Below are 24,306 nucleotides of genomic sequence, written 5' to 3'. Positions count from 1 at the left end.
AGACAGTGTGCTACCAGATTGTGTGGCCTGCTTCTCCCTTGCCCTCTACCACCCCCCCTGCTTGCACTCTTTCTCAAATAAATTTTTTTTTTAAGATTTTTTTTTTAAATTTATTTATTTGACAGAGATAGACAGCCAGAGAGAGAGGGAACACAAGCAGGGGGAGTGGGAGAGGAAGAAGCAGGCTCCCACTGGAGGAGCCTGACGTAGGACTCGATCCCGGAACGCCGGGATCATGCCCTGAGCGGAAGGCAGACGCCTAACGACTGTGTTACCCAGGCGCCCCTCTCAAAAAAATTCTTAAAAAAAAAAAAAANAAAAAAAATGAGCTGTGATTGTTTCCTTCCCTTCCCCCACTCCTCACATACTCAGCTAACTCCCAGCCCTCCCCACCCCTTTATAGTACTTTTGTCACGCCCCTCACCCACCCCCCATGTCTTTTCTCACTTTGGCCCACCCACAGCAACACCCTCACCCTCAACCTTGCTGCCCTGAAAATCAAAATGTTATTTTTATCTTATAAAATACCAACTCAAATTTTAGTTTTTGTAAAGCACTTCCTGACCCCTTAAGCCAAGAGTCAGCCAACCTTCTTTTATAAAGGCCAGATGGTCTCTGTTGCATTTTCTTTTTTGCTTATTTTTACAACCCTTTAAAAACATAAAAAAACATTCTTAGACCTGTAGTTTGCCAACCTCTGCTTTCAAAACCATTACTCCCACGTTGTGATCTGATGTCCCATTCTATGACACTTCTGCCTCTATTTCTACCGTGATTGCTAATACTATTACTCTATTACACCTTCTGCACTATTCTGCCTTATCTGACAGCTCATACTATCACATGCCTGTCCCTCTTCAAACTGCATGTTCTCTGCTGGCAAGAAAAACCTATTTCTTTTTTTTTTTTTTTTAAAGATTTTATTTATTTATTCGACAGAGATAGAGACAGCCAGCGAGAGAGGGAACACAAGCAGGGGGAGTGGGAGAGGAAGAAGCAGGCTCATAGCAGAAGAGCCCGATGTGGGGCTCGATCCCATAACGCCAGGATCACGCCCTGAGCCGAAGGCAGACACTTAACTGCTGTGCCACCCAGGCGCCCCAAGAAAAACCTATTTCTATCCCTATGTCACCTACTATATAATACTAATACATATAAAGTGCTCTGTCCATGAATCGTTTAAACTGATTGCTTTATAAGTACAGTGTGTTACATTTTAAATTGCTTATTTAAGCATTTTCTATCACAGGTAGCTAAGAATTTGTTTTTGGTAAAGCAGATTTCTGATGAGCCGCCTAAACACATGAAGACTGTCTGGAGTCAGATGGGTGAACCTCCTTGGTTTATTTTCAATTAGATGAACTTTTCAAGCCAAACTGTGGTTTCCCTTCAAAAACCTGTTCCCGTCTTTAAAACTCTATGATATGAAAGATTTTATTATAGAACCTAAAAATAATCCTCACATGGTATACATTCAGTTTCCAGGAGATATGTAAGCTTAAAAAAACCCAATCCTACCAGAAAGCTCAAAACAATCAAAATTGAGACTAGGACTCAAATTTTTCTAGAAACATCAATCAGCTGTTAATAGGAAAATGTATTTTCAGTATTTCCAGCTTATTACTTCTTGTAAAATGGCTCTATGTCTGGACAAAGTCAGAAGTTTCTCTGTCACCAATCATCTTAAATAACTTCGTAGGCATTTCCTTCTCTCAGAGGCCACCTGGGAACCCCTCTAACTCCTGACTGGTGTGGGCCTTCTTTCATATTCATTTTCTTTGTGGAAACTTAAGAATTCTCCAGCATCAGCCTGTGGCAAATAAGGAACAAGGCCAAACAGATTCTTTGTTCCCACTTCCTACATCCTGCTCATCCAAAAAAACTGAGCCAAATAAATACACTATTATTCAATTATAAATACGTGGAGTATGTGTTCTTCCATATCTAACAAAACTTTTTGTCTCAGGCCTGTCTTAAGGACCAGAAGGGCAGAAAGGTCCCTGACTTCCTTGCACACCAGTATGCATGCTGGAATAATTGTGCCCAATTGGGGCACTGGTTGTCCATTTCCTGTTTTGTAGTAAGAATGGCCTACCAACTCACCATGCTTTACTTTAAAAGCTTACTGACAAAATCAGTACACAGCTATCTTTCTGCACTCTGTGAAAACAGGGTGGAATATAAGCCAGCCATAGGGATCAGAGAACTCCCAGGAGGTGCGGTCACTGCCCCCTCCACACACACACACCCCCTACTGCCTCTGCTTTTTTAATACTCCAAAAGGTGAGGAAAAAATAACTGACAGAAAAATCCCCTATGCAAAAACCCCAACTCTGCGGGAAGGAGGGTGGGTCCCTGTGAATCACCCACTCCTCCTCCACGTGAAATGCAGCCAGGTGAGTGATTTCTCGACTAAAGATGGCCAACATAAAAGGACTCAGCCCTGCAGGGACATCTGAGGACACCTGCAGGAAACAGGGTAACAGGAATCCAGAGTGGAGGGGCAGGAAGACAGGCTCCAGGCCCCCGCAACAGAGGAAGAGGAATGAACACACAGGCAGGGCAGGCCCTAGTCCAGAGAATGGACAAAACCTCTGGGCAGGCAGGTTCTTTTCAGAAGAAGCCCACAGGGAGGTTAGAGCATCTGGAGCTCATTCAGGAAGGGCTGTGCAGGGCCCAGTGAGGAGGGATGCTGTATTTTCTGAGTGCAGTGGGAAGCCACTAGAGGGTTTTCGGTGAAGGGCAGGAAGCAACCTATATTGCTAAAAGACCTCGGTGGCAGCTATGTGGGGAAGGGCCTGAAGTAACCTGGGACAAGTGGATAGACCAGTCAGGGGCCACTAACACAGGCAAGAAGCCTGGAGCTGGCTGGGAACCAGGGAGGTACGAAAAAGCAGGACACAGGACTGAGTGCCACAGACAGAATAGGAAGCAAGGAGAGGGATCAAGGAATGCTCCCCAGTGTTCTCACTTAAGCAACTGGATATGGGTGGAAAGAATCAAGGGTTCAGAGTTCACTAGAGACAGGTTACACGACATCTAGGTGAAAACAACAAGTAGCATCAGTTGTGTCTGATGACTCCTGCTCAGGGCACATGGACGAAACACCCCTTCCTGCAAGGCTCTCAGCAGCAAGCTCCTCCAAGACCAGTACATCAAGTGCCCCACTCTCAACTCACCCCCTTCCCACCAACCCTGCCCTATTCTGGAACTAGCATCTGGACTTCCCTATCTGTCCTCAAGCCCTGCAATACTTTGTGATCATGGGAAGCTGCCTACATTGTTTCTTGTTGTATCCCTGGCATTTAGCATGGTGTCTGGCACACAGACAATTAATAGCTTTTAAATAAATAGATGGGGCTAAAGTTCAAAGAGAATTATGGGTTAAAGACAAGCCCGGGGAACTTGGGAACCACAGCTGGAAAATTCTTTTATTTTTCTAATGGTACCTTCTCAAAAATTCCCATCCTGCTAAACCAAAGTTTCAATGTAAATTATGGTTATCTCAGGGAGAGTTTATCCAAACGGACTGATGGACATCTGGGCTTCTGTTGAAGGCACTGTGACCTCCCAGTTCCCTCTGCTGACTTTCATACTTCTAGTAGAACCTCACTATGCTAAAAAGATTTTTTTTGACTCCTTAAGATCTCATGTAATGACTAAAGAGTGAATTTTTGTTGAAAGCACCTCACCTTGTAGAAATGTTAAATCTTAATAGTCATACACCTCCTAGAAATCAAGAAAAGAACATCTTTGACCAGGTTTCTCAACCTCAGCCCTACTGCCATATTGGGCCAGATAATCCTTCGTCACGGAGGGCTGTCCTGAGCATTGTAGGATGTTTACAGCATCCCTGGCCTGCACTCACTAGATACCAGGAGCATTCCCCCCTCCACCCACCCACCTAAGCAAGTTTCTAGACATTGCCAAATGTCCCTTGGGAGAACAAAATTGCCCCTCCCCATTCAGAACAATTATCTAGAGACCAAGTGATCTTTTCCTATTATTAACACAACCAAGGAAACAAGGAGCAAATTCTAAGTTTGAAATGCTCACTTAAAAACAACTGGCCCAAATTACATCCTCTAGTGAAACTGAAAGCAAAACAGGTACTTACACACATACACACACACACACACAAACACACACACACACACACACACACACACACCATCCTGGGAAACCTATAAACTACCAAGACTGAAACAGGAAGAAATAGATTTCTTAAATAGGCCAATTAACTATGAAGAAATTGAGTCAGTGATAAACAACCTTCCAAATAATAAAACTCCAGGCCCAGACGGTTTTCCTGGGGAATTCTACCAAACATTCAAAGAAGAAATAATACCTATTCTCCTAAAGCTATTTCAAAAAATAGAAACAGAAGGAAAGCTACCAAACTCATTCTATGAGGCTAATATTACCTTGATCCCCAAACCAGGCAAAGACCCCCTCAAAAAGGAGAATTACAGACCGATTTCTCTAATGAATATGGATGCCAAAATCCTCAACAAGATCCTTGCTAATAGAATCCAACAGTACATTAAAAGGATTATCCATCATGACCAAGTGGGATTCATACCTGGGATGCAAGCATGGTTCAACACTCGCAAATCAATCAATGTGATACATCATATCAACAAGAAAAGACTCAAGAACCATATGATCCTCTCAATTGATGCAGAAAAAGCATTTGACAAAATACAGCATCCTTTCCTGATTAAAACCCTTCAGAGTGTAGGAATAGAGGGTACATTTCTCAATCTCATAAAAGCCATCTATGAAAAGCCTACTGCAAGCATTATTCTCAATGGGGAAAAGCTGGAAGCCTTTCCCTTAAGATCAGGAACACGACAAGGATGCCCACTCTCGCCACTATTATTCAACATAGTACTAGAAGTCCTTGCAACAGCAATCAGAAGACAAAAAGGGATCAAAGGTATCCAAATCGGCAAAGAAGAAGTCAAACTGTCTCTCTTTGCAGATGACATGATACTCTATATGGAAAACCCAAAGGAATCCACTCCCAAACTATTAGAAGTTATAGAACAATTCAGTAAGGTGGCAGGATACAAAATCAATGCCCAGAAATCAGTTGCATTTCTATACACGAATAACGAGACTGAAGAAAGAGAAATTAGGGAATCCATCCCATTTACAATAACACCAAAAACCATGCGTTACCTTGGAATTAACTTAACCAGAGACGTAAAGGACCTATATGCTAGAAACTATAGATCACTTTTGAAAGATATTGAGGAAGACATAAAAAGATGGAAAAATATTCCATGCTCATGGATTGGAAGAATTAACATAGTTAAAATGTCCATACTACCCAGAGCAATCTACACTTTCAATGCTATCCCGATCAAAATACCGAGGACATTTTTCAAAGAACTGGAACAAATAGTCCTTAAATTTGTATGGAACCAGAAAAGGCCCCGAATCTCCAAGGAACTGTTGAAAAGGAAAAACAAAGCTGGGGGCATCACAATGCCGGATTTCGAGCTGTACTACAAAGCTGTGATCACAAAGACAGCATGGTACTGGCACAAAAACAGACACATCGACCAATGGAACAGAATAGAGAACCCAGAAATGGACCCTCGGCTCTTTGGGCAACTAATCTTTGATAAAGCAGGAAAAAACATCCGGTGGAAAAAAGACAGTCTCTTCAATAAATGGTGCTGGGAAAATTGGACAGCTACATGCAAAAGAATGAAACTTGACCACTCTCTCACACCATACACAAAAATAAACTCCAAATGGATGAAAGACCTCAATGTGAGACAGGAATCCATCAAAATTCTAGAGGAGAACATAGGCAACAACTTCTATGACATCGGCCAGAGCAACCTTTTTCACGACACATCTCCAAAGGCAAGAGAAATAAAAGATAAAATGAACTTATGGGACTTTATCAGGATAAAGAGCTTCTGCACAGCCAAGGAAACAGTCAAAAAAACTAAGAGACAGCCCACGGAATGGGAGAATATATTTGCAAAGGACACCACAGATAAAGGACTGGTATCCAAGATCTACAAAGAACTTCTCAAACTCAATACACGAGAAACAAATAAACAAATCATAAAATGGGCAGAAGATATGAACAGACACTTTTCCAATGAAGACATACAAATGGCTAACAGACACATGAAAAAATGTTCAAAATCATTAGCCATCAGGGAAATTCAAATCAAAACCACACTGAGATACCACCTTACGCCAGTTAGAATGGCAAAGATAGACAAGGCAAGAAACAACAATTGTTGGAGAGGATGTGGAGAAAGGGGATCCCTCCTACATTGTTGGTGGGAATGCAAGTTGGTACAGCCACTCTGGAAAACAGTGTGGAGGTCCCTTAAAAAGTTAAAAATTGAACTACCCTATGACCCAGCCATTGCACTACTGGGTGTTTACCCCAAAGATACAGACGTAGTAAAGAGAAGGGCCATATGCACCCCAATGTTCATAGCTGCATTGTCCACAATAGCCAAATCATGGAAGGAGCCGAGATGCCCTTCAACAGATGACTGGATTAAGAAGCTGTGGTCCATATATACAATGGAATATTACTCAGCTATCAGAAAGAACGAATTCTCAACATTTGCTGCAACATGGACGGCACTGGAGGAGATAATGCTAAGTGAAATAAGTCAAGCAGAGAAAGACAATTATCATATGATTTCTCTCATCTATGGAACATAAGAACTAGGATGATCGGTAGGGGAAGAAAGGGATAAAGAAAGGGGGGGTAATCAGAAGGGGGAATAAAACACGAGAGACTATGGACTATGAGAAGCAAACTGAAGACTTCAGAGGGGAGGGGGTGGGGGAATGGGATAGGCTGGTGATGGGTAGTAAGGAGGGCACGTATTGCATGGTGCACTGGGTGTTATACGCAACTAATGAATCATCGAACTTTGCATCGGAATCCGGGGATGTACTGTATGGTGACTAACATAATATAATAATAAAATTTAAAAAAAAAAAGATTGGTTCCTGTAAAAAAAAAATGTTATTCAATAGATTCTTTTTAAAAACCTTCCACATTTTCTCTTTCTAGGACTAATTTCTAAGCTCTTGGTCAGCAGGGACCACATCATATACACCTTGCCATGACATCCCAGATACATGCAAAGAGGGGATGATGGATACCCAGTTGCAGATTCAACTTACTTACAATTTATGGAAAATACTGAATTATCTGAAGAATAAAGACTGGTATGCCAAATATAAAGGTACTGGGAAAACATGGAAACCAGAGGGGGAAAGTATAAACACATAAACGGAGGAATTACAAGAGCATTAATAGCTGCATTTGTTGGATGGCTATTAACTGCCAGGAGTTTTATATACATACTGACACTTTAATACGATATATACTCACTCTCTACAACCACCTATCAGCTGAATCTCCTCAGCTCCACAATCTCTTACCCAAAACCAAAGCCAGATGTGTTTCAGAGTTTAGAATTTTTGGGGTTTTAGAAAGGAAATACTGTGTGTGTATATATCATATCTTACATAATGTCACCAGTGAAGTCCAGGACAGGGCCCATAAGAAAACACAGTAATTAACAGTCTACAGCAAAATACAGGAATATTCATACTAAGTGGAACAGAGATTATACGTAACATCAAATCACTTCACCTCAGGTTTTGGCACCAAATATATAACAGTATCATTCCATTTCAGAGGCTCCGGGGCTTCACAATTGTGGCTGGGGAACTGGGTGCCTGCATTACTGTCGTCATTTTACGTGCAGGGACCCGAGGCTCAGGAAGGACAAGTCACTTGCTCAAGTTAACGCCAGCTAAGGAGGAGAGGCAGGATTTGCACCCTGCTTCTCCCGCCCCAAGCCTGTACGGGGCTTCATACCCATTAAACCCTAAAACCTCCTCTAAGGTGCAGACTGGGAACCAGCAGGTCCAGGCGGGGGTGGGCGGGAGGGCGCAGCTGCGGTCCTTCATTTTCAAGGCACCTGGAAAGGTGCTGCGATGGGATCATCTCCTGTGGGAGAAAGAAGTGTGCTCCTTCCACTAACCACCGGCTCTCAGCCCTGGCTCGGTGTCAGCACCTTCTCCAGACTCTTCAATGATAGCCATTAAATCTGATTTCTGGGGTCTTAACTGATTGAAATCATCTGAAGTGGGGGCTCCCAGCTTTTGTGTTTTTTTCTAATAATTCTAATGTGCACCCAGGATTCAGAATCGCTGACATGAAACCATTAGGAGAAAAGGAATCACTGATAAAATAAGACTCTTGAGAAGGCAGCCTGCAAGCCCATCAGGACTTCTACTAGAGTCCCTGGATCCCATCAAAGGAGTCTGGGAGGCTTCCAGTCCTGACCAGGAACTCTTATTAAATTCCTTTGGGACGGAATACCCCAGCTATCCCAGGCTCTGCGGGTCCTAAGCATTTTTCTCCTCCCTTGAAACCACTGAAATCCTAGACGTACCACACTAAAGGCAAAGTCCTCCAGGACAACCACACATCAGTGCGGAACCAGGAGGTACCACTGCCTGCCAGCTGACAGAAACAACCATTCAGTAGAAGACTATGCAAAAGAAGTTCTACCCCTTAGGCTGTAGGTACACTATGGTTCAAATCATGAACGGAGTGGAATCTGCACAAACAAATCAAGTTGTGGATTTTAAATTATGCTCACTGAATCCTAAGATTGAAAGGGACACTAGTCATCGTGCAACCTGCTCCCCCCACTTGCAAACTCTGCAGCTCCCCCCACAGATGTCTCCCAGCTTCCACTGAACACACCCATCCAAAGACTCGGAACAGGACTTCCACAATGCAAATCTGTCCCTTAACGCCACCTGAACTGAAATTTCCAAAATTCTGAATTAGCCAACGTCTTCACACCCAGTCTCGGGTCATTTCTGGTACGACACGTATGCACTCCAGCCCAGCAAATCCCTAACGTCAGTTCTCTGGAGATGGTAAAATTCCTCATGGAAACTGGAGTCCTATTCTGACCTATGTGTTCCCCTGCTAACTTACTCATCCTGTAACCTGTACTCCACTCCCCGCTTTTTGTTCTGTTGCTTTTTAGGCCATGCAGAGATCCTCGGGGCTGCCTTCTCAGTTTCCAAGGTGGGTGGCCGTCATCTAGATTTCAACAGGCCAGATGNAGATGGCAGCCGCCTTGAGGCCCCAACCCCCCCCCCCCACCCAGGAGAGGTGGGACCTCCACCCCAAAGGGTCCAGAAAGCAGGGAATCAAACCAAAGAGGTTCTTCTCAAGCCTTAAGATCTAATGGAACTTGCCTGGCTAAGTGTGGACGTGCTTGGGACCTGCCACCCTCTCCTTTCCTATTTCTCCCGTTTAGAATGGGAGCAGCTATCCTATGCCTGCCCCATCACTATATTTTAGAAGCTCCTAACTTATCTGGTTTCATAGGTTCACAGCTGGAGAGGAATTCTGCCTCAAATGAATCATACCTCGAGGCTTACCCACATCTGATTTAGATGATATTTAGGTGAGACTTTGGACTTTAGAGGTTATATTAAGATTTTGGGGGCTATTGGGATGGAATGAATGTATTTTGCATGTGAGAAGGACATGAATTTGTGGGGGTCAAGAGCAGAATACTATGTACGGTCTGAATTATGGCCCCTCAAAATTTATATAGTGGCACTGTAGCTTCTCCTGTGATGGTATCTGGAGACAGGCCTGTGGCAGGTGATTAAGGGCCCTAATAAGAGACAGAAGAGAGCTTGCTTCCTGTCTCTCTCCCTCCACCATGTGAAGACACAGTTGCCATCTGCAAGCCAGGAAGAGAGCCCTCAACTGGAAACTGACCTGGCTGGCACCTCAATGTTGGACCTTGAGCCTCCAGAACTGTGAGGAATAAATTCCTGTTGTGTAAGGCCCCCGGCCTCTGGTATTTTGTTAGGACAGCCTGTGCTGGTCAACACATGCCTCTTTCATAAAGCATAATGTTCTAGATTGAAGCGAGCAGTCTGAATATCTTGACAACAGAGTATCTCACTTAGTATCCCATATGTATATACACCTAGCATGACTGGCATCCATGAAGTCTCTATAAAAGTTTATGGCATTGAACTGAATTTGGTCAGTGTTCATCGAAGTGTTGTTTTTCCTTATATACTTAACAGAAACACATAGAAATATACTGACCACCCAAACTTAGCCAGACACACAGTAGATAAATACATGCTGAAATAGTGAATGCTTGGTGGATATATTGTCTAGCTTCTCTTTTCCAGGCTGAAAAATGCAAGTTCCTTTAAACTTAAATACCATTTTTCATTTTTCTCGTGAATTTTTTAAAGCTTATATTTTATTTTCACAACAACCACGGCACCATTGTCCCCATCCACCATGAAAGCAGACAGGGGTTTCAAAGGTTAAACAACTTGCCCAGGGTCACAATGACTGGTAGGGCCTAGCTTGTGGGACCCCAATTCCACCTTAAATCTTGTCCCTCCACTGAAGGGAGGTCACCAGCTCCTTTACTCAACCTCTCGAGCACCAACAAATACAGTTCCATGCTTTCCACCATGATATATATTTTAGAAACTTTTACATTTGTAGTTTTACACTTAGAAGAACAGAATGTCAAAACCTGGGGTGGGTGGCTCAGTCGGTTAAGCATCTGCCTTGGGCTCAGGTCATGATCCTAGGATCCTGGGATGGAGCAAGCACTGAGTCAGTGGTGCTCAGTGGGGAGCCTGCTTCTCCCTCTCACTCTCCCTCTGTGCTCTCACTCTCTCTCTCAAATAAATAATTAAAATCTTTAAAAAAAAAAAAAAGAAAAGAAAATCAAAGCTTTAAAAGCCTTTTATCATATGCAGAATTGGGACCTCAATGAAGATGCCTCACAGACAACTGTTTCAGGTTAAACCATACCTTCTACATTCCACTCCAAACAAAAGTTACTAAAATCTGATCCAGTTCCCAAGAACCCTAAGACAAAAAGAAAAGCAAGGGTAACTATCTTAATTCATCTTAGCACAAGGAAACACCTGTTAATATGAACCAGAGCAGAGAGGAGACCCTCAACATTAACAAATGTGTGAAATGCCATTGCCTTCCTGCCCCCATCCAACCACCCTCCCCAGTCCTCCAGTTTCACAACCCTTCCTCAGCCCCAATGTTGGTCACCTCCAGGCCACAGTCACCACATTATGGTGTAGAGAATCTGAAGGTAATGGTGAGTGAAAAAGGCAAGTGGTATCAAAGGAAGCATCCCCAAAGACCTACAGAGAGCAATTATTTTCTCCTTGATGCCAAAGGTCAGCACACTTATGTAATTTGTAAAAAGCCAGAATGAGAAATGGGCACGTGTGTGCATGAAACTTCAGTGCTGTAAAAGCCCTCGGACTATCTAGACCACAGGCTCTTGACCTCAGGCATGACAGAAGAGGATTCAGGAACTCCCAGGATTCCCTGAAATTTCATGCACTAGTCAGGCACTCTGGTGTATCACCCGATCAAAGAGGTGGTTCTCTTCATTTATGTCTACTTTGAACAGGAGGTTAGACGCCCAGGAGTGATGGGTATTTGGGAACAAAGGCACAGAATCTTGGGAAGCAGAGGACTGGGCAGCTCACACAGTGGCTGGCCTCCTGGCCAAAGATGCTGGAATGGCAGCGCTGTATCTGGCAGGTCTCTCTGTGTGGGTGCAAGCAAAGGGTGCACAGGGAACAGACAGAGCTCCTCCCTCTCTCCACCCTCATCAGTCCCCATACAGATGCAGATTTCTTGTTTCGTTATTTAAATCCACTCTCTCACTCCTCTATGACCTCATCACATTTGCTTGCTCAAAGAGTGTTGCAACAATCAGCTGAGAAAAGCCGAGAAAGCAGGGTTTACAGAAAATGCGATTTCCATGTTACAACTAATGCATACACACCTCTTCACATGCTGTCAAATTACCCCACACTTTTCTATATAAACAGCCATAACCTAATTCTAATAAGTCTCTAGGGGATTTACTAGAATGATCTAGGGTGAACACAGGAAATTTAGAATATATAGGCTTACTAATTTGTTCTCGATGAAGCTTTTTTAAGAACAGATAGAAATATAAGCTTCAATTCCACAGTACTCTTCAAAATGAAAGTGAATTTTCAAATAATTTTTAAAATGAACTAACAGGAGGGGTGCCTGGGTGGCTCAGTCAGTTAAGCATCAAACTCTTGATCTCAGCTCAAGTCTTGATCTCAGGGTCATGGGATCAAGCTCCATGCTGGGCTCCATGCTGGGCATGAAGCCTATTTAAAATGAAAAGAAATATTAAATAAAAAATAAAGGAACTAACAGGAAGGAAAATATATAGACACGAATTTGTGCTTGAAAAACTGACAGATGATCAAGAATGCCTACTGATTAAGTAAATAAAACACACATTTTATTACCATTTTATGAATTACCATTTTATGAATGGGTGTATTCCAAAATTTTATTCATGAATTCTTGGTTCAGAACACAGAATGTATTTTCTCACAGAAAACTGATAACACACAACAGGTGGGGTTTCCATTTTAGCCGACAAAAGCCTGTCTTACAAAGCGTATACAACACACACTGCTGACAGCACTGGAATCGAACCACCACACATGTGGTAGGTTAAAGAGGGCCACAAATTCCTTGACACTCCTTTCAACAAGAGCTAGTCAATGTGTCCCCTCTCTCTAAAACTAGTAGTACCTTGCAGGTTCTTTAACCAATAGAACATAGCAGAAATAATGCTGCACCCATCTGTCAGCCTCTGCTTCCTCTCCTAAAATACTCACTGTAGGAATCCTACTCCACCCACCCTGGCAGAGAAGCCATCTGCAGATGGCCTGACAGTACATGGAAAAGGAAGAACCACTAAGCCAGTCCTTCCAACCATCCAGCCACGTTGGACCTCCAGACCAGACACCAGATGAATACCAGTGAGTACTTCGGTTAATGCCACACAGAGCAGAAGAATCACCCAAATGAACCCTGCCTGATCAACACACAGGACCATGAGCTCTAGTAATAGATTACTGCTGTTTTAGGTCATTGATGCTTACAACAATTTGTTATTCAGCAATCATTATCTGGGATAATCCGTAGGTTTTTCAGAAAATGACAAGCACATCTTTCTCCTATCCTGGCATCAGGAATAGTGTCCCCTCCTCCATTCTCCACCGGTAGACAGAGTTATCGTGGTAGCGTCAGCCAGGATTTTCCCAGTGATAGTCCATGAAGGGCAGTCTTATGTTGGAAAGGTATGTGGCATGATCACCATCATCCTGTCTGCTTCAAAACCCTCTTAGAATTTTCTACACACTACTGAGGACAGGACAGTGTTCAATTTTCTGAAGAAACGGGACGTCCAATCAAAATGCAGTTGGTACCCTAATACAAAAGCCAGACAAAGGTACCACAAGAAAACTAAAAACCCATAACCCTTATGAACCTGGATGTAAAAATCTCAACAAAATATTAACAAATCAAATCCAACAAGACATTAAAAGGATGGTACGCCCTGGCAAAGTGAGATTTATCCCAGAAAGCAAAGATGGTTCAACACACCAAAATCAATTAACATAAATATACCATATTGATAGAATAAGGGGGGAAAAAAACACATGATCATATCAATAGACACACAGAAAGCATTTAACAAAACTCAACATCCTTTCAGGATAAAACACTCAGCCAAGCAGGAATTGAAGGGAACTTCCTTAACATGATAAAGGGCATTTATTAAAAACAAACAAACAACCCACACCTGACTTCATAATCAATGGTGAAAGACTGCAAACTTTCCTCTAAGACCAGAAACAAGACAGGAATGTCTGCTTTCACTTCTGCTATTCAACATTTTAGAAGTTGTAGCCAGAGCAATTAGGCAAGAAAAAGAAAAAGGGAAAAAAAAAGCATCCAAATTGGAAAGAAAGAGATAAACTATCCCTATTTGCATATAGCATCATTGTATATATAGAAAATCCCATAAAACCCCAGAAAAACTACTAGAGGTAATAACCAAATTCAGTGAAATCTGGGTATATTATCACCACACAAAAATCAGTTGTGTTTTTATACACAATGAATACTCTGGGAGAAAACTAAGGAAACAATTCCATGTAAAAAACATCCAAAAGAACAAAATATCTAGGAATAAATTTAACCAAGGAGGTGAAAGATTCGTACATTGACACTACAAAATCTTGCTAAAAGAAATTAAAGATGTAAATAAGTGGAAAGACACCCCACAGTCATGGATCCAAAGACTTAGCACTGTTAAAATGGCAATTCCCCAAAGCAGATTCAATGCAATCCTGATCAAAATTCCCATGACCTTTTTTTTGCAGAAAGAGAAAAACTGATCCTTGAATTAATATGAAGCTGCAAGAGGTCCCAAGTGGTCAAAGCAATATTGAAAAAGAAAAATAAAGTTGAAAGACTCATACTTCTCTTACTACCTCAAAACTTCCTACAAAACTACAGTAATTAAAACAGTATGCCACTGGCATGCATAAGAACAGACTTAAAGAGCAGGAGAACAGAACTGAGAGTCCAAAAAATAAATTCAAACATCTATGGCCAACTGATTTCCAATAAGGGTGCCAAGACCATCCAATGGAGAAAGAATAGTCCCTTCAACAAATGGTGCTGGGACAAGTGCATAACCACGTACAAAAGAATGAAGTGGAACTCCTAGCTCACTCCAAATACAAAAATTAACTCAAAATGGATCAAAGACTTAAATGTAAGAGCTAAAACTATAAAATACAGGGATAAATCTTCACAACCTCAGATGTGGCAACAGATTCTCCTCAGATTTGATACCAAAAGCACAAGCAACAAAAAGAAAAAATAAATAAATAAGACTTTATCAGAATTAAGAACTTTTGTGCCTCAAAGGGCATTTATTAAGCATGTGGAAAAAACACCTACAGAATGGAAGAAAATATTTGTTAACCACATACTTAATAAGGGTTTAATATTTAAAATATATAAAGAACTCTTACAACTTAACAACAAAAAGATAAACAACCCAACTAAAACATGGGCAGAAGGTTTGAATGGACATCATTCCAAAAAAGACATACAATTAAAAGATGTTCAATATCACTCGCCATTAAGGAAATACAATATTATAATAAAAATATTACTTTACATCCACTAGAACAGCTTATGTACATATATACATGCATGCATACAAAAATGTTTGTGAAAATGTACAGAAATTAGAACCTAGCACATTGCTTGTGGGAATAAGTTAAACAGAGAATTACTATATGACCCAGCAATTCCATTTCCTAGGTATTTCACAGAAGAGAAATGAAAACACACGTCTACACAGAAACTTATAGAAATTACTCATAATAGCCAAAAGGGGAAAACAATCCATTCATCAGTGGATGAATGGATAAGTAATTTGTGGTATACACACACACAATGGAATATTACTCAGCCATAAAAAGGAAAAAAATACTTACACATGCTACAATTTAGCTGTACTTCAAAAACATTACACTAAGTGAAAGAAGCCAGACGTAAAAGGTCACATGTTGTATGATCCCTTTTATAAGAAATGTCCAGAAAAGGCAAATCCATAGAGACAGAAAGTAGATTAGAGGTTACCAGGGGTTGGGAAGAAGAGAGAATGGGGAACGATTACTTAATGGGTATAAGGTTTTTTTTAGGGGGTGACGAAAAAGATTTGAAACTAGAGAAAGCTGATGGTTGCACAACACTGTGCATATGCTAAATACGACTGAGCTGCACACTTAAGATGGTTAATTGCATGTTATGTGAATTTTGCCTCAATAAAAGAAAATGTGGTTAGATGACAGTATATGGATTCATCCATACAAATACTTGAGTACCTACCACACACCAGGCACTTCCCTAGTACGTGGGTTAAGATGATCAACAAAAATTTTCTGCTACGAATTTAAAAAGCAAGGTAAGAGGGGCGCCTGGGTGGCACAGCGTTTAAGCGTCTGCCTTCGGCTCAGCGCGTGATCCCGGCGTTCTGGGATCGAGTCCCACATCAGGTTCCTCCACTATGAGCCTGCTTCTTCCTCTCCCACTCCCCCTGCTTGTGTTCCCTCTCTCGCTGGCTGTCTCTCTCTCTGTCAAATAAATAAATAAAATCTTTAAAAAAAAAAAAAAAAGCAAGGTAAGAGACTAGAGAGTGACAGCATGGACTATTTTAATTAAGGTGTTCAGGGAAGACCTCCTGGAAGAAGTGACATTTGAACAAAGACTAGAATCAAGAATATTATTCTGCTAAATAATAAAAGAATGTACTAAAACTAAAATATAAATTTTATCAAAAACCATCACATGCAAAAATTCCTTTTCTAAAAATCATTTTACTCTTTATCACAAATAATTTCTTTATAGTCCAATAACATGCTGCTTCTACACTTCCTCACAGGATAGCTTTCAGGGCCAAGCCATACTCCCAAGAGAGCCTGTCATTCACCCTGCTAACAAGGCATGTTTTCCCTTTAGGAAATCACTCAGGAAAGAGGGAGAGGAATTACCACTTACGATATCCTAGGTTCTCACATTCACTCATACTCTCACTTTTATTCCTCACAACTACCTTTTCATCGATGAGAAAACTGAGTTCAGAAAGGGTAAGTAACTTACCGCCATAGTTAGCTAAAGGAAGGAGCAGAATTCAATTGGGCCTCATTTCAAACCCATACTCCTTCCACACATATTTGTCTCATTTTTACTGAGCATATCTTAGGCCAGACTGAAAATATGATGAAGTGACCGTGTCCTTGAGAAGCTTGTCATCTCAGCACTAGAGACCCATCCAAGATGCACCAGAACATTCCTCAACCTGAAAAAGGCAGAGCAGGGTCCAGAAATATGAGGTCTTTGCTATCCAATGCCAGGGCATGCAACCAAAAAGTCCAACTTATGTTAAGAACTAAGAAATCTACCCTCTACCACTCCTGACCTTGCAGCCTCGGTGTCCAGCTGTGTGCCAGTATTCACAGCCCTTCCTGGAGCTACCAATGGCTATGCAACAAGCCTCCTCACTTCAATCCAGCCATCACTGACCCCTCCTGGTTCTGTGTTCAAAACTGTACAGCAGTTCTAGCAGAAGAACCACATAAAATCTTCTCCAGAATAGTCAACATCACTTCCTTGCTAAATCTGGAGAAGGTTTCCTTGCCTTTAACTTATATTCCCATAAGTAATCTGTAGTTATAATTACATTTGAGATGAATGGGTAGAAATTTGACTGTGCTGGGCTGCAACCCTCATGCTCTCTACAGAGTGACCAGGCCTCGGGGACCTGTTCACCACTAACAAGTTAATGTGTGTAAAACTCTATAAAGACATAATGACTAAATACTATCATTATTACTAGACTACCAGTTTAAATGTAAATTAAGAGAGAGAATGGGGAAAGAAAACACATTAGTAAATCAGGTTTGGGACTGCTACTCAGCAAGACGTAAGCAACACCCGAACCACAAGGGTAAAGAACGTCTTAACTGAATTTGTTAAAGGATATTGAACGCAATGTTGCTGCTAAAAGAAAATAACTCAAAACAGAAAGAAGGAACGGAGGGAATACGGGCTAGAAAAATAAGTCAATATAGGCAAAGCAGATGTTAAAGAAAAGGCTGCATATGAAAAACATATGCTGGAGAAATACACAATTTCTTTAAAAAGCACTATATCGCAGCAAAACTAAAACACTAGAATCTGAAAGCAAAACTAAAAAGTCTAGAATGCGAACAAAATCCAAAACTGGATTAAAATTCGGCTTAAAATGACTGCACAGCACAGTAATGAAAACACAAACTCTAGAGTCAAATGGGTCTATTGCTCTTCATTTTTCTCATCTGTAAAATGGGAATGATTCTTACTTCAAAAGTTAGGCTGGCACAGAGGTGGCCCCAAAGGCAGCCAGTTCCCTGCTCCTGAGCCCTCTATCTGAAACACAGCCATGGGGAACAGCTTCAGACTCGTGGGCCCTCTGACACGCGGCTCTGCCAGCCAATGCGTCTCCTCCTCTTCTGTGACCTTGCTCATGCTTGTCCTCCCCAGAAAACACCTCCTAACCCCCCGGTCCAAATTACATGGCACCCCACACTCCCTCAGCACCTCTGGTCTCCCCTCACGGCCCCTACCACACTGTGCCATAACCCACAGGCCCTTCTGGCCCATCATCTTACAGAAGCTCCTTGAGGCTGGCCATCACACAGCATCTTACTTGACTATTTAGCTTTGACAGCTAGCATAGCTCCCGACTAAGCTCTCAAAATATGTGTGCTGATCAAATAATTCTCAACTATCCTAAATTGGAATAGAGGCCAAGCAGCTTCCCTGGGGCAAATCTTGACAAGTGAAGAATATAAAGAAAAAACTCTAGTCTGGGTGAACAGTCCATGCTTTGCCATTACCTGACTTGGGACAGTTACTAACCCAAACACTCCAAGCCACCCATATAAAAAGACGGAATTCAACTGCAAAGTCCCCACGGTTCCTACCATAGGCAAGGACATATTATGTTCATATTTTAAGATCTTAACATTCTTATTCTACTATATCTTGATTAGCTATTGTATTAGTTATTGTTATGAAAATCAACATCAGGGGCACCTGGGTGGCTCGGTCCATTAAGCATCTGACTCTTGATTTTGCCTCACTTCATGATCTCAGGGTCGTGAGATAGAGCTCTGCATCAGGCTCTGCATTGGGCGTCGAGCCTGCTGAAGATTCTCTCTCTCTCCCTCTCTAAAAAAAAAAAAAAAAAATCAACATCAGTAGAATGCTTTATTGTCCATTTCACTTCTAACAAGCACGTGATGCGATGTGCGTGGTGGTTTCTGCCCCATTTAGAGACGGGGAAACCTATTCAGAGAGAACCAACAGCCTGCCCAAGTACGGAGGGCAGGATGGGCATTCGGATCCTCCCCTTCACAAGCAGGGGGAATGGACAGCTCCAGGGACACGTAGTAGGATGCCAGGGGAGCCCTTGGCGATCCTAGGGAGGCCAAAGACAAACAAAATGCATCTTTTGAAGAAGTAACTGTACTCAAAAATTTGGGAGACAAAGTATGTTTATATTTTTAAAAAATCAGATGTATTATTGAGTACAACGTAAAATCTATATTAAAATTTAAGATAAAGGGACGGCTGGCTAGCACAATCATAGAACATGTGACTCTTGATCTTAGGGTTGTGTGCTCAAGCCCCACGTTCTGTGTAGAGATTACTTAAAAAATAAAAAATTAATCTTCTTAAAAAATTAAAGCTAAAACTTAACAGGCCTAGACTCCCATTAAGGGCTTGAGACATACTACACTAAAGTTATGCCATGCTCTTCCTCACACAGAAAAGCCATCTGAAATCAGAACACTTAATTTGCCCTATAATTACATCTCAAATATCAAGCTGTATTAATCCAAAAAGGACAGAATTTAATTTCTAGAATAAAGTTGTGACTTCAGGGCATTACTGAGCAGGGAAAGACAAGAGCTAGTTTCCCTGTTCTTCCTTTCCAAGTCATTAAAAGCACCCAGGGAAGTTACAATGTCAAATAAAGTCTCCCATCATTCAAGCCTCTTAGTGCAACAAACCAGGGAGCTAAGCCTGAGGGAAGAGAGGGGGGTAGGCACAGGGGGGCACAGTCAAGGGATGCAGCTACGAGGCACACCCGACTGCAGGCATTATCAGCCAAACCACATGGAATTACTGTGTGGGCATCTGGCACGTCTCTTCTTTCCCAAACTTGCAGTTCTGGACACAAACACTGACAGGAGAAGCCTCTCCTCATTACCTCTAGGGTATGCAGGCCTCCTACTGGGCATTAACCTTCCGAAGTAGAAAGCCAGTCTTTGAAAACCTTCACTATAATTATCATGACTCCTAGAGACTCATCTTTCACCACTCTGATACTACTACTGTCCTAAAGATTTTATTATCCTACTTGGTTAATCAATTTAACTTTTCTCTCCACTTAAGGAACCAAGTTTCCAATAAATATGCTTTCGGGTTCTGCTACACAGTCTGTGTTTAAATTGGAAAGGGAATCAGAATATCAGAACAGCGGGCCTGATATCTTTCTTGGTAGAATGGCCTCATAAAAAGTTACCCAATAACCTCCATTAAAAAAAAAACAACGTAATTAAAATCAGCATAGGGGCGCCTGGGTGGCTCAGTCATTAAGCGTCTGCCTTCGGCTCAGGGCGTGATCCCAGGGTCCTGAGATCGAGCCCCACATTGGGCTCCATGCTCCGCTGGGAACCTGCTTCTTTCTCTCCCACTCCCCCTGGTTGTGTTCCCTCTCTCCCTGGCTGTCTCTCTCTTTGTCAAATAAATAAATAAAATCTTAAAAAAAAAAAAAAAGATGTTTAAAATATAAATAAATAAATAAAAGCACAGAACAAGCCCTAGAAAAACGGAAATCATGAAATGAAACAACAGGACCCAATTTTTTTTTGTTTCTTGAGAATAAAAGAGATTTAGGCCATTTCAGCACAGATGACAGGGCAGTAGGTCAGGGGGTGGGGGGGGACAGGTTCCTAAGGAATAGGTGCTTTTTATTAACATTGACACCCCTCCCCCACCACCACTTTTTGAGACTCTCCACCTACAATGAGAACAGTAGAGACGGCAGTGTGCTGCCAACCCACTGCTCTGCTCCCCAGGGCAGGCTGGGCCCTTCGCAGCGGCATACCGCCTGAGCCACTTGAGCTCCTGGTTAGGAGCTAGAGGATAGCACAGGAAACATGGCAACTGGAAATCCACTGACCGGCAGAATCACCAGCACTATGTCTGACTGGCAAGTGACAGGACAGCAACTTGTCGGATCTCATCTTACCAAAACACAGCGGGGTGGAGAGAAATCCTTTTCCTGCCATCCTAAGGGTCCTGCAAGAGGCCCAATGGCCTCCCTGATGCTGGGGCTCAACACCCGCCTCCCAGATGCCTTCCCCAACTACCCCCAGCCAGCCAAAAGCTTCCCCTTTCCTGAATTCCCACCATACTTCCAGTCTTTAACACAATCCACTAATTCACTTTAGCCTACATTTTATGACTACTTAGTTTTTTCCTGCTGGGTCTTCCCACTCCAGCTGAGCGCCAGTTCCCAGAGGGCAGGGTGGTAAATTTCCACTTTTCCTCACTCTTCCTGCCACAAGCCTCAGTCCTGGTGCTGTCTTGGTCCGGTACCTGTGGTTTCAGGCATCTCCCTTCCCAGTGCACATGGGCAGACTTCTGGAGACCATGCCCTTAAAAGCAGGTGCTGTATCTTACTCATCCCAGCTGTGTAACAAGAACATTATGGGAACTCAAGGCACATTAATTGAACATAAAGTTAGATGAGAAAAAAAAATCCCAACTCCCAGTTAATGATCCACTTATCTCAAGGAATATAGAATTCAGCAAGAGATTCCCACCTGATTTTTGGAGTTGTGAGAAACCGACAGTTACCTATGTTGATGACATCTTATGACCTGCCTCAGTCCAAAGTGTCTGCACAGCAAGACAAAAAATTTTAGCCAAAAAAAATTTTACTATTTAATGATGAAAACCTCACTGCTCCTTCCTAGGTTGGTCAGTTCCCCACCCCCAACTCCTCCAGAATAGTGTTGTGCAGAACATAGTCAATAAATGCTCTTTAAAATGAGAATGTTATTTTCTATTTTTTAGTTAATCATGAATCATAGATACTACTCAAGCACACAGTTTTCTTACATTTTTCCTTTCTGTTTAAAATTACATTTTCTTCTAGTCCGTTGGCTCCTTTGGACCCAAAGCCTCTAGCTATGATGCAAGCAGCACCTCCCCCCATTCACCTCTACTGTCTACTGCCCTCCTGCCCACGGGCATCTGTCCTCTCCCCCTGGCTCTACTCCTCCCGCCCAGAACAAGCCTAAGCATCACCTCCACAGTTAGGCCTCCACTGCCTCTCTCTGGTCACCTTCCAGATCCACTGGCCTCACTTCCTTCTTTCTCACTCAGTACTCTTCCCAGTTTCTGTCCACATGTGAAATCAATATTATGACTCTCCCCTTCACCCCCCTGCTCCCCAAATAATATCTCCTCCTCTATGAACCCTTGTTAAAAAAAAAAAAAAAAAGCACACAAGGGGTCCTGACTCTATGGAATCAACACAGGGGGCCTTGGTCATAAGACGTCTCCTCTACCAAGTTAATAGTTCTTAAATTTACCATGGCAAGGAAACTCAGCTATTGCATAATACTTGATAGTTCAGATCACTTGCTGTTTGGAGAGTCCTGCTATACGAAGATGAGAAAATAGAGATGGACAAATTTCACGCAATTTCCTTTGTTTGCTTGAGCCAGCCCAGACTTGCAACACCACAGTGACAGTTTTATCTTTCTTGAAGTACAGTTTTAACATCACAGAGGACTTTAAGGGAGTGATAAATCATTCTCATCCTCAGTTCATTAGCATATCTATCCTGACAATACCCCAGAAAGGCCTTTCTCAGTTTTGCACAGTAAAAAAAAAATAAAGGGATTCTAGCCAGGGTGTTTACAAAATCAAAATCCCAAACACAGGGGAAAACAGCAAGAAGCAGCCCAGATGTTTCAGTTAAATGAAGGACTTTCCTCAAGGCATGAACAAGAGTAGGAATATTTTGATGGTATTAACAGAAACAACTGACCACTGCTATTGCCTGTTTCCAGCGGAATGTCTTTACACCCATCTCACTAAGTGAGGCCATCTTATTAATTCCAAAACGCACGAATAGAATCCAAAGAAAATAATTGGTCTTCTTTCCCCTCACAGAAAAATTCACATGAATATCTTAAAAAAAAAAAAATTGCTGGAATGCTCCCTGCCAGTCAGTTCTCTCTGCTTCCCTGGCTTCTGCATTGTGACAGCTGGAACAGATGGCGTCTGGGTGAGACACCTTAACGTCTTAAACCTCATGCGTGACAGGGGCTGATTTTAACTAGTGATGCTGGAATCCCAGGTCTGTCAGGGTGTCTGTCATGAGCATCTACTCACAAGGATTTCCAATCTTACATATTTTCCAGTTTCCATACCAATAAGGCTTATTTTGCTTGGACGAAGAATTTTGCATCTTTAGACTAATTCTAAATATATATCTATACAGTCACAAAGGGGTAAAAAGGCCAATATGCCCTTTCACTTGAAAATCGAACGGCTGTGCACTATTTTGCCAGACATCCCATACATGATGCAGTCTTTTTAACAGGCCATTTTCAAACATGGGAAAGACACGCGAAGATTTTAGCACCAACTGACGGTCCGCCTGGTCATTTTTTTAAATAAGATTTTTATAGATATATAGAAGATTACAGAATACGTGTCCAAAACCCTCACCCGTGTGTATTCACGGCAAATGCCAGGAAAAAAAAAATTATGGCTCCTCCTCAGTTGTATGCTGTGAATGTAAATTAAGAAGCAGTAAGGTAACGCTACTCAGTGCAGCCTTTATGACTCCACAAAAAAACAGATGAACACACACGCACACACACACACTGTATCTCCGTCTGAAATCTGATTCAGAGCTTAATAGGAAAAACGTGAAATAAAACTGTTTCCTTCAACGGCCCATTATCTGAAGGGTTCTTAAATTTCAAAGCACGTCCACGACAGTTCATCCATTTCCATTTTGTTCCTATGTTTTCAGATTAAGGGTAAAGAATGTTCCACACAGAATCCTCTCTACAGGTCCAAATATTAAATAGATGTTCCCAAATGGGGTGACAGTGTGAAAACGTGGCAAAGCGTACGTGAGCCATAGCCTGGCGCCTCGAGATGAAATTTTAAATACTGTGGCACGGATCATTTTCATTTTTTGCACCTCTGGGAGCCCAGCCTGACCTTTACTATTAATCAAAGGTGGAATGTGTACATTTTGCCCAAAGCTGGAGCCCAGTACCCGCCTGCCTTCGAGGCCACTGCAGCTCCCCGATTATGAATCAGTCAGAGGTTCATCTGCAGAGCAATGACTCAGTATAAACTTTTAAATAATGGCTTAAAAAAACCCCCCCGCCGCCAGGCCAGGGGGAGCACGTCCGCGGATGCAGACCCCCGAGCCGGAGCGGCCCTCCCACCGCGAAAACACACCGCCCCGCAGGAGATGCCGGCTCTCCCCACCCCGCGGGACTCACGCTTTCCAGAGGCCTCGGCACCCCGTTTCCTGAAAAGCTGCGGGCACCCCAGCCCCCGGGCCCGGGGCCCGGCCTCGAGGACAAAGTTTTCCGAAGTTGAGGCGCTCGGGGGGCGGGCGGGCCCGGGCGGGGGCGGAGGCGAGGTGGCGCCGCACCGGGCACTCGCAGCCGGGCGCCGGGCCT

The 24,306-nt window shown here is 42.5% G+C and overlaps 1 protein-coding gene across 2 annotated transcripts in view; it reads right to left on the bottom strand.

Moving 5' to 3' along the window:
- The window catches only part of TRAF3 (TNF receptor associated factor 3), a 109,858-nt gene extending 85,602 nt beyond the window's left edge, over window positions 1-24,256 (bottom strand). Inside the window, exon 1 of one of the 2 annotated variants that reach the window (XM_034643192.1) lies at window positions 24,124-24,256. The gene's annotated coding sequence lies outside the window, so the exon portion shown is untranslated. Of the gene's footprint in view, window positions 1-16,630; window positions 18,621-24,123 lie in introns of those variants that run through there. The other variant, XM_019799277.2, reaches the window with a different exon arrangement.
- Window positions 24,257-24,306: the final 50 nt, after the last annotated feature.

Source organism: Ailuropoda melanoleuca, chromosome 14 (genome assembly GCF_002007445.2).
Source record: "Ailuropoda melanoleuca isolate Jingjing chromosome 14, ASM200744v2, whole genome shotgun sequence".
NCBI lineage: Eukaryota > Metazoa > Chordata > Mammalia > Carnivora > Ursidae > Ailuropoda > Ailuropoda melanoleuca.
This window is presented reverse-complemented; position numbering and strand designations above follow the sequence as displayed.